Source organism: Arachis ipaensis, chromosome B10 (genome assembly GCF_059453495.1).
Source record: "Arachis ipaensis isolate K30076 ecotype BB chromosome B10, ASM5945349v1, whole genome shotgun sequence".
Taxonomy (NCBI): Eukaryota; Viridiplantae; Streptophyta; class Magnoliopsida; order Fabales; family Fabaceae; genus Arachis; species Arachis ipaensis.
Genome location: NC_142435.1, coordinates 12880477 through 12891778, shown reverse-complemented (window position 1 = coordinate 12891778; position 11302 = coordinate 12880477). Strand labels below are relative to the sequence as shown.

The 11302-nt window shown below is 39.7% G+C and overlaps 1 non-coding gene across 1 annotated transcript; it reads left to right on the top strand.

The window, feature by feature from the left end:
* Nucleotides 1-10436: 10436 nt before the first annotated feature.
* On the top strand, nucleotides 10437-10544 carry LOC148579186 (small nucleolar RNA R71). The gene has a single exon (XR_015899694.1). It is a non-coding gene; the product is annotated as a small nucleolar RNA R71 (small nucleolar RNA).
* Nucleotides 10545-11302: the final 758 nt, after the last annotated feature.

The window sequence follows — 11302 nt, the reverse complement described above, 5'->3', positions numbered from 1 at the left end:
TAGGAATTTTTTGAGGGTTTTGAGAGTTGAATAATGAGCAATTAATTAATTGTAAATTAAAGCAACGAAAACTAAGAATAATTATTAATAAAAAAAAAGCCTTGATTGGGGGAATGATTAATTGGAAGTTCTATCCTTGTTGGGGTCTCTTAAATGTAGTATTTAAAAGGTTGTTGTTTTCACTTAGTTAACCCTTACTAAATAAAGGAAAGTTAAGTGATTAAGCTAACCCTTATTTGCAAATCCTAGTCCTCTCCCTTAGGAAGGTCTAGCGTTAGTAAATACAGAACTAGCCAACAACTTCCAGTTTAATCAACACCTAAGCCTTCCAACTCAAGTGTCTCCTTTTAATCAACCCCCATGTCAAGTATGGAGTCTACTCCATTGACATGAATATAACGCTCATAAAAATATAAGAAGACATGATGAATTAAATAAAAATAAAATAGAGACTGAAAATTAATTGAAAGTAAAAGTAATCCTCTTTATCAACAATCCATGAAAATAATCCAATTAGAACTCTAAATAAAATAAATAAGGATATGGAAGAATAAGGGACAGAGTAAACAAACTAGAATAATGTCTTCAACGGAGGTAATGACTTCTTCAATATCCAAAAGCATAAAACTAATTAACTATGAATGTAAAGAGAACCTAGAGGGGAAGTAATCCTCTCTAAATTCAGATATAAAAAACCTAAAACTATCCTAATGAGAATATGTGAAGTTGTGTCAAGTTGCGTAAAGAGGTGTGTTGAGTCTCTGCATATTCCCTGGCTTTATTCTGTGTTTCTGGGCCAAAAACTGGGTCAAAACGTGGCCCAAAATCACCCCTAGCATTTTCTGTTAATTATGCAGATCGCGCAGGTCACGCGTATGCGTCGTCCATGCGTTCGCGTCATTCAGCGATTTTCCTTGTCACGCGTCTGCGTCGTTCACGCGTTCCCGTCATTCGTGCAGACTCCAATCCACGCGTACGCGTCAGGCACGTGCACGCGTCGCTGCGATTTTCTCCATTTCACGCGCCCGCGTGAGCCATGCACTCGCGTCAGTGTTCGCTGGTCATCTCCTTAGTTTCTTGTGTTCCTTCCATTTTTGCAAGCTTCCTCTCCATTCTCTAAGCTATTCCTGCCCTATAAAGCCTGAAACACTTAACACACGGATCACGGCATCGAATGGTTTAAAAGAGAATTAAAATATACTAATTAAAGGTCTCTAGGAAGCAAGTTTTCAACCATAGAACAATACTAGGAAGGAAAATGTAAAATCATGCAATTAGTATGAATAAGTGGGTGAAGACTTGATGAAACCACCTAATTAAACACAAGATAAACCGTAAAATAGTGGTTTATCAACCTCCCCACACTTAAACATTAGCATGTCCTTATGCTTAGCTTAAGGAGATAAAACAAATGAGTAGGGAAAAGTAGGACTCATGCAATGCAATGCAACCTATGTATATGAATACAACTAAATGATAAAATGATTTTGTCTACTTAGTTAAAAATAAATAAGTTCTTTCAAGACAAAGACAAATCAAATTCTACTAACTCAAATTATACAATAAAAGCAAGTAAACTCGTAGGAAGACAGCTTATGAAAGCAGGGAACATAGAATTAAGCATTGAACCCTTACTGATGTTGTGTATGCAGTCTAGTCACTCTAGTGTATAGGGTAATCACTCTACTCTCCTCCAATCATGCTTTCTAAACCTTGTTCTTCACCTAACTAATCAACAAGTATTTAATGTATCAATGCAAATATCATGAGGTCTTTTCAAGGTCGTAATGGGGCCAAGGTAAAGGTGAGGGTATATATATGGCTAAGTGAGCTATAAATTGAATCCTTGATTATCCTAAGCTATCACCTAACATACATACTCTTATTTTCTTCTTAAAGCATCCTTAACTTACCCAAAATTCTCCCACTTTTGTTTTACATACTCATGCATCAACTTTTCTCTTAACTTGTATCACATATGCATTGATTTTTGAACTTAATTTAGCATTGGGGTAATTTGTCCCCTTATTTATTTATCTAATTACTTAATTATTTGAATATTTTTGGATTTTTTTAAAGCATAAACATAACATTGCCAATGCACATGGATTTTTAATTTTTCTAGTTTCACATGAGTAGGTACCCAAATTCCCAACATTTTATCATGACACATTCCCTTATCAACCAATGTTCCCACAGCTTCCCACACTTAATTGATACACACTTCCTATCTTAAGCTAACCAAATATTCAATTTGGGATATTACTTGTTTTTCTGCTTAAGGCTAGTAATGTGGTAAAATATAGAACAAATGGGATTAAAAGGCTCAAATTGGCTAACAAAGGTGAATAGAAGGGTAGGCTATTTGGGGTAAGTGAGTTAATAAAATAATGGCCTCAATCATATGCATGCATATAACACATTAAATATTGGACATAGGATGGAACAAAATATAGATTACAATCATAGAGAAGCAAACACACAAGAATAAAATATTTATGGTTAAATAGTGGAACCATTTCATTAAACTCAAGTCTCACAGGTTGTGTGTTCTAACTTTTAACTATGTTCCAAATACAACTTCCAAACAAGTTTAACACAAAAGTTTTGATTTAAATTAGTGAAAATTTTTAAAAATGGAGTCTTAAAAAGAAACTTATTGATTTTTTTAACCAATTAGAACATGCATGCAAATAATCTATGCAATTTATCCTATCTTAACAAAAGAAAAATTAACTAAATATCCTATTTTATTGGTGTTTAAGGAAGAGAAATTACCTTCGGAAGTCAGGTACTGACCAACCTCCACACACTTAAAGCTTGGCACCGTCTTCGGTGCCATCTGTCCGGAACAACGAGGGGCTGGTAGTAGCATCTCCACAATCGGAACCATCATGGCTCCCTGTGCTGGTAAATGAAGTGGAGTCCGAGGTGTCTGGGTCTTCTTTAGCTGGGTGATGACCAACAAGTAGCTCCTTGAGGTATGTAAATCGGCGCTTGTTACGGCGCTCTCTTTGCTTTCCTTTCCGGTCAAGCCTCTCAATTATCAGATGGAGCAGTTGGTTTGTTGAAGGTGCTTGTGATGTGGAAGGAGAAGGAATATCTTCGGCTGGTTCTGCAGGCCGGCTAGCAGTGGCTGCTGGAGGTCTGATATACTTCCCGTTAGGGACGTACTGATCATCTCGTGGAATCATGGCCTTGGTGTCCCCAGCTCTGTAGGAGACTCCGGCTGCTGAGACTAGATCTGAAACTAAAGCGGGAAAAGGTAAGTTGTCCGCTATCTGTACGTGTCCCATAGCATGCCGAATGTGTCTTGGTAAATTGAGGTGCTGGTTTGTAAGGATACACCAGAGTAGAACAGCCATATCTGCAGTGAATGAGGACTCGTGAGTGCTCGAAAAGACGTAATGGGACATAATCTGTGCCCATACTCAAGCTTCCACGGTGAGTGCTGAAGCCAATATGCACTTAGGTCGAGATCGATGGTATCCATAGATCCATCTGCTGCCAGGTTGTGCTATAACTCTGATAACGGTGTCCCAGTCAAATTGGTATGTCTAGCGTTTGAATGAGGCTTCTTGTAATGCGTCCAATCCTTTTGGGGTAGGGGGAAGATCTAAAGCTCGTTGAATGGTCTCTTCTGTTATGGGAACTTACTTCTGATGGATATAGACAGACTGCATGGTTGGCATGTGAAAATTGGAGTAGAATTCAACTACCCATAAAAGATTAACCTGCCTTGGCTGTCTCCGTAGGAATCCCCATTGTCTTCGTTCAATTTGCGGCTCAACAAATTCAACAATGTTAGTCGGGAGGATGAGAAGGTGCTCATTGTTATAATTTCTCTCAGCCAGGATAGGGAACATCTGCTCACAGTAGCGGTTAAGGAACCGCGCAGTGTCCTTTGCTGGGAAAGCTTTTTCTTTTTCATCGACCTTAATGATCCTCTTGATTCGCTTTGTTGAGGGTTTTACTGCTATTAAAGATGGCTCTGCCACTAGTGCTCTTTTTGTTCCTTTCCTTGCCAGTGGTTTGGGAGTGCTTTTTCTTTACCCTTCTTGGTGGCCATCCTGAAAAAGGAAAAAGAAAGTAATACGTAAAGCTAAGGGTTCGAGCAAGGGAGGGGATAGTATAGGTGATAATCAATGCATGGTAAAGAAGGATGTCATTAACACATGGTCATGACTACATGTGAAAAGTTCATCAATGAAAATATAGCAAGTGCATGTGATGGCAATTAAATGCAAGATGTTTATTGACATGCCGGCAAAGGCATGAGTAGCATATATCAAGCATTAAATGTCCAAGTTAGATTATCAACCCTTTCAAACTAACAACCTGTTTGTATTGACAATTATATTTAATTAATAAAATATAAAAGGAGTTTTGTGAAAGACAGGCGTTAGAGTAGTAGAAAAATTGATGCACAATGCCATACGGGCTTTTTCACAAACACATAGCATGCATGATAAATATGTTATTGAAAGTATTAATTTTGAACATGCAAGCAATCCTTTAAGAAGTATTTTTAATTGTCAAACAATTCCACAATAACTCACAAGCAAAATATAGAAGTAAATAATCACCTAATTAAATTTCTAACACCAATTAAGGAATGAAAAGAAAGAGAAAGAAAAAAGAAAATATAGATAATGAAAGAAAAAAATAAAAATAATAAAGGAAAAGTAAAGAGGGAAAGAAGAAAGAAAAGAACCTTGTTAATGAAAGTGAAAAATAAGGGATGAGAAGGTAAAAAGTGAAAAAGAATAAAGAGGGAAGAAGAGAGAAGAAAGAAATAAGAAAGGAAAAGAAAAGATTTAGATCTGGGAAGGAAAAGATAAGATATCTTGGCTGATCTGGATAAGCTGTGCGTCGCATGTGACACGGACGCGTGGGTCACGCGATCGCGTGATGGGCGATAAGTTCAGGTGATGCGGACGCGTGGCCTGATTTGTGCTATTGGCGCGAGTGTAGCTTCGCATATGCATAACTTTCTGTTTTATACGCATTTTGCCAAATTTTGGGGTGACACGGTCGCGTGGGTGACGCGATCGCGTGAATGGCCTGATTTTGTAAAACGACGCGGCTGCTTGGGGCACGCGATCACGTGGTAGGGTTTGTGCTTCTAACATCATTCCAGTCCCACTCCATCATAACTTGCTGCCATATACCTCATTTACATCGATTTTTAATGGCACGCAGTCGCGTGGGTGACGTGGACGCGTGGGAGGCTATTTTCAAAATGACGCGGCCGCGTGGGTGACGCGGTCGCGTGGGCATGTTTATGCCTAAAGCACGCCTCCAGCCACGCTTTCGCGTGACTCTCTGCTTCTCTTCTTCTTAGTTTCTAATGCACTATGACGCGGACGCGTCGCGTGCCTCTCTTCCTTTTTTTTATATGCAGAATGCAAATGCAAATGCAGGCTATATGCAGTTGTATGCAGAGGTTATAAGAAGGGTCATTAACAAAAACAAAGATAGAATAAAGTAAAATAAAACTAAGACTGAAACTGAACGATCATACCATGGTGGGTTGTCTCCCACCTAGCACTTTGCTTTTATGTCCTTAAGTTGGACGTCTTCAGGCTCATTCTGCTTCTGTTGGTGGGTCTTCCAAGAGGAAAACCTCTAGTTCTTTGTGATCCTTCGTCTTCTCTCCATGATAAAGCTTCAGGCGATGTCCATTGACCTTTAAGAATTTAGAGCTAGAAGGATAACGCAGGTGGAAAACTCTGTATGGCTATTCCTTTTCTACTCTGTAGGGACCTTCCCATCTTGATCTTAGTTTGCCTGGCATAAGCCTCAGTCTGGAGTTATAAAGAAGAACTAACTCCCCTGGTCTGAATTCTCTCCTTTTTATGTGTTTGTCATGGACAGCCTTCATCTTTTCTTTGTATCGCCTGGAATTGTCATATGCTTCTAGGCGAAGATTCTCTAATTCTGCTAGTTGCAACTTTCTTTCAGCACCAGATTTTTCAAAATTTATATTGCATTCCCTTATAGCCCAGAAAGCCTTATGTTCCACCTCTACTGGGAGGTGGCAAGCCTTTCCGTATACTAAGCGGAAGGGGCTCATCCCAATGGGTGTCTTGTACGCTGTTCTATATGCCCAGAGTGTATCTTGTAGCCTGGCACTCAAATCCTTCCTATGAGGCTTTACTATTTTCTCCAGAATGCGTTTAATCTCTCTGTTAGACACTTTTGTTTGTCCATTATTTTGGGGATGATAAGCGGTTGCTATTTTGTGAACTATTCTATGCTTCTTCAGTAAGCCTGTTAGTCTCCTATTACAAAAGTGAGTGCCTTGATCGCTTACGATTGCTCGTGGTGATCCAAAGCGACAAATAATATGGTTTCTAACAAAGGAAATAACAGTGTTAGCATCATCAGTGCGGGTAGGAATTGCTTCCACCCATTTAGAAACGTAATCTACAGCTAACAATATATAAAGGTAACCATTAGAGTTTGGAAATGGACCCATGAAGTCAATGCCCCAAACATCAAAAATTTCACAGAAAAGCATAATCTGTTGAGGCATCTCATCCCTCTTGGATATATTACCAAATCTTTGGCATGGGAAACAAGATTTACAAAATTCAACAGCGTCTTTAAAAAGAGTGGGCCACCAGAATCCACAGTCTAAGATTTTTCTAGCTGTTCTTTGAGGGCCAAAATGTCCTCCACTCTCAGAAGAGTGGCATGCCTCTAAAATAAACTGAAATTCTGATTGAGGTACACATCTTCTAATTACCTGGTCAGCACCACACCTCCACAAATATGGATCATCCCATATAAAATATTTAGACTCGCTTTTCAGCTTGTCCCTTTGATGTTTAGTAAAATTTGGAGGGAAAGTATGGCTAACTAGATAATTAGCTACAGGTGCATACCAAGGAACTACTTCAGATACTGCTTGCAAGCTATCAAATGGGAAAGCATCATTTATAGGAGTGGAGTCATCCTTAACATGCTTAAGGCGACTCAAGTGGTCTGCCACTAAATTCTGGTTACCACTCCTATCCTTAATTTCTAAATCAAATTCTTGCAGCAGCAGTATCCAACGTATTAACCTTGGTTTGGACTCCTTTTTAGCTAATAAATATTTTAGAGCTGCATGGTCTGAGTATACTACTACCTTAGTACCAAGTAAATAGGCTCGGAATTTATCCAGAGCAAAAATAATAGCAAGAAGCTCTTTTTCAGTAGTAGTATAATTAGATTGAGCAGCATCTAATGTTTTAGATGCATAAGCAATTACGAAAGGATCCTTACCTTCGTGTTGAGCCAGTGCCACTCCTACTGCATGGTTGGAGGCATCACACATAATTTCAAATTGCTGGCTCCAGTCTGGTCCTCTCACAATCGGAGCTTGAGTCAGGGCGATCTTTATCTTATCAAACGCTTTCATATAATTCTCACTGAACTCGAACTCAATATTTTTTTGCAGCAGTCTAGATAAAGGTAATGCTACCTTACTGAAGTCCTTAATGAATCTCCTGTAAAAACCTGCATGGCCAAGGAACGAACGGACTTCCCTCACGGAGGAAGGGTAAGGTAAACTAGAAATGACATCTACCTTTGCTGGATCTACTGAAATACCAGTTTTGGAGATAACATGTCCTAGAACAATCCCTTCTTTTACCATAAAGTGACATTTTTCAAAATTCAATACAAGGTTTGAACTAACACACCTGTCTAATACTCGACCTAAACTATCCAAGCAAAGGTCAAATGAATCACCATATACGCTAAAATCATCCATAAATACTTCCATACAATTCTCAATAAGATCTGAAAAGATACTCATCATGCATCTTTGGAAAGTAGCAGGTGCATTACATAAGCCAAAAGGCATTCTTTTATAAGCATACGTTCCAAAGGGACATGTAAAAGTGGTCTTCTCCTGATCTTCAGAAGCTATATGAATTTGAAATTAACCTATATAACCATCTAAAAAGTAATAATGGGATTTACCTGATAGGGGATCGAGCATCTGATCAATAAATGGCAAGGGGTAATGATCCTTGCGAGTAGCTTGGTTGAGACGCCTATAGTCAATGCAAACCCTCCATGAATTCTGCACTCTAGTTGTCAGGAGCTCTCCATGTTCATTCTTTATTATTGTGACTCCAGACTTCTTGGGCACTACTTGTACTGGACTGACCCATTCACTGTCTGAGATGGGGTAAATGATATCTGCTTCAAGTAGCCTGGTCACTTCTTTCTTGACAACTTCTAAGATGGTTGGATTCAATCTTCTTTAGGGTTGACAGACAGGTTTCGGGTCCTCTTCTAAATATATTCTGTGCTCACAAACTTGAGGTCTGATGCCTACTATATCCGCTAAGCTCCACCCAATTACTTTCTTATGTCTTTTCAGCACACTAAGCAGTTGTTCTTCCTGTTGAGAAGTGAGTTCCCTTGCAATGATAACTGGAAACTTCTGATTATCCTCAAGGTAAGCATACTTGAGGTGTGGAGGAAGGGGCTTTAATTCCAATTTCTGCTCATGGCTAGGTTTTGGATCATTCGGGGCTAGTGGTAATGGTAAAGTGTTGTCATGATGTTCAGAAGGTGTCCCCACACTTGGGACTTGCTCCATGTGCTTCTCTTCTAATTCTTCTTGGTGAACTTCAGCTATAGTTTCATCAATGATGTCGCACTGGAAGATAGAATAATCTTCTGGAGGGTGCTTCATAGCTTCATTTAAACTGAAACTTACTGTTCTGCCATCTATTTTAAAGGAGTAAGTTCCTGAGAATGCATCCAGCTTGAACTTTGAAGTTTTCAGGAATGATCTTCCAAGCAGGATTGATGATGGTCTTCCTGAGTCATTAGGGGGCATTTCCAGGATATAGAAGTCAATGGGAAATGTGAGCCCCTTAATGCTCACTAATACATCTTCAGTAATTCCAACTACTGTAATAATGCTTTTATCTGCTAACACAAAACGAGCTGCCGACCTTTTTAAGGGAGGGAGCCTTAGAGTATCATATATAGACAATGGCATTATACTAACACACTCTCTTAAGTCACACATGCAATCAGAAAATATTACACCTCCAATTGTACAGTTAACCATGCATGGACCTGGATCACTACATTTTTCAGGTATACTTCCCATTAAAGCAGATATAGAACTACCTAAAGGAATAGTTTCTAAGTCATTAATTTTATCCTTATGAATGCATAAATCTTTCAAAAACTTTGCATATTTAGGTACTTGCTGAATAACATCAAAAAGGGGAACAGTTACCTCAACCTTTTTGAAAATTTCTACCATTTTGGAATCAAGTTCCATCTGCTTTTTGGACTTTCTAGCAAGGTGTGGGAATGGGATAGGGATGGCGTCACTTGTAGCCTCTATATCCTTTGGTGCTCCATTCCTTGGCTGAGCCGTTTCTTCTTCGACCTTGTCTTGTACTTTATCTTCCTATTCAGCATCTTCCATTTCAGCATCTTCTACTTCTATCACATCCTCAGCTGAGGCGTGTTCTATTGGGCTTGGCTCCTCCTGATTCCTCTCTAGCAGTGTGGTTTCAGACCTCAAAGTGATGTCATTGATGCCACCCTTCGGGTTAGGTAAGGGTTGAGAAGGAATTCCACTGGATTTTAAAGGTTGGTTAGTAGAAGTAGGTAATGAATCTATCCGGGTGGCGAGAGCTTGTAAAGTGGCATTCAGACCATTTAAAGTGGAGTTCAGTGTAGTCTGCATGTCTTGTTGTCCTTGTGCAAGAGAACGAAGCATCTCGTCATTTGATGAGGAAGTAGGATAAGTGATATGTGGTACTTGTTGTTGGTTTTGCTGGGGTCCTTGTGATTGTCTTAAGTGAGGAGCTCTGTAAGGTTGGTTCTGATTCTGTTGTCTGTTATTGTTATTCTACCTCTGATTTCCATAGTTGTCTCTGCCTCCTTTGTTATAGTTGTCCCTCCAGCCATCCTTGGTTATAGTTCCCACCTTGGTTGTGATTGCCGCCTTGTTGAATGTATCCTTGATTTGGGCGGTCATAGAAGTTATGAGTAGCTGCCACAGTATTATCTTCTTGTTGGAGTTGCGGGCATTCATCAGTATAATGACTATAATCAGCACATATGCCGCATACTCTTTGGGGTACTAACTGTTGGCTTTGCTATGGTGGGGAAGGCTGAGCTTGATGTGGTTGATTCAACTGTAATTGCTTTAGTAGGTTGGTCATTTCACATATGCTCTGTGTAATGGCAAAGGTCTCAGTACTAGAGGAAATTTCTGCAACAGCTTTTGAGTGGGTGCTCCTGTGCCTGTGATTCCTGGTGGATTCAGCTAAGTCGCTGATCAGTTGCCATGCTTCATCTGCGGTCTTGTACTTCTTCAGAGAACCATTACTAGCACCATCTAGTATAGTTTTATCCCGAGGCTTCATGCCTTGAGTAAAATAGCTGATCAACACTAGTCTGTCAATCATGTGATGGGGGCATGCGTCCAGAAGGTTCTTAAAACGCTCCCAGTATTCGTAGAGAGTTTCTGATTCACCTTGAACAATGCATGAGATCTCTTTTCTTAGTCTGTCTGTAACTTCAGCTGGAAAGTATTTCTCCAAAAATTCTCTCCTGAGCGTATCCCAGTTGGTAACAGTTGCCTCAGATTGGGAGTAGTACCACTCCCTCACCTTTCTCTCAAGAGAAAATGGGAAGGTAGTTAATAGAATGGAAGTTTTATTCGCACCCTGATGCCTAACAGTAGAACAGGCTATCTGAAAATCCCTGAGGTGCTTGATGGGCTCCTGAGCAGGTAAGCCATGAAACTTAGGCATTAAGTTGATTAGTGCAATCTTCAGTTCAAAATCTGCAGCCAGAGTTGGGTGATGTACTTGATATGGCTGCATTGTGAAATCTGGGGCTCCAGCTTCCTGGAGAGTAATCCTCCTAGGTTCTGCCATTCTATCTGCACGTGAATCAACTGAATTAGTAGTAAAGGAGCTTGTTTCGCTCTCAGATGGCGGTTCAGATTCGCCCTCAGATGAGACTGGTGAATCGATAACAATCACTTCACCACCCTTAGAGGCTAACCGATGTCGAGCTCGCCTAATACGTGAAATAGTCCTTTCAATTTCAGGATCAAACGTGGCTAAGCTCGGATCAGGCAGTGAACGCGTCATTCAAGGAAAGAAACACATAGCTCATGGTAAAAAAAATGAAAATAAAATATGCGAATAAAAATAAAAATATGTACACTAATTAATAATTTAGCACACAATTGCAACTCCCCGGCAACTGCACCAAAAATTGGTGCGTGGCAGAAGTTAGACCAATTAAGAGATTTTTA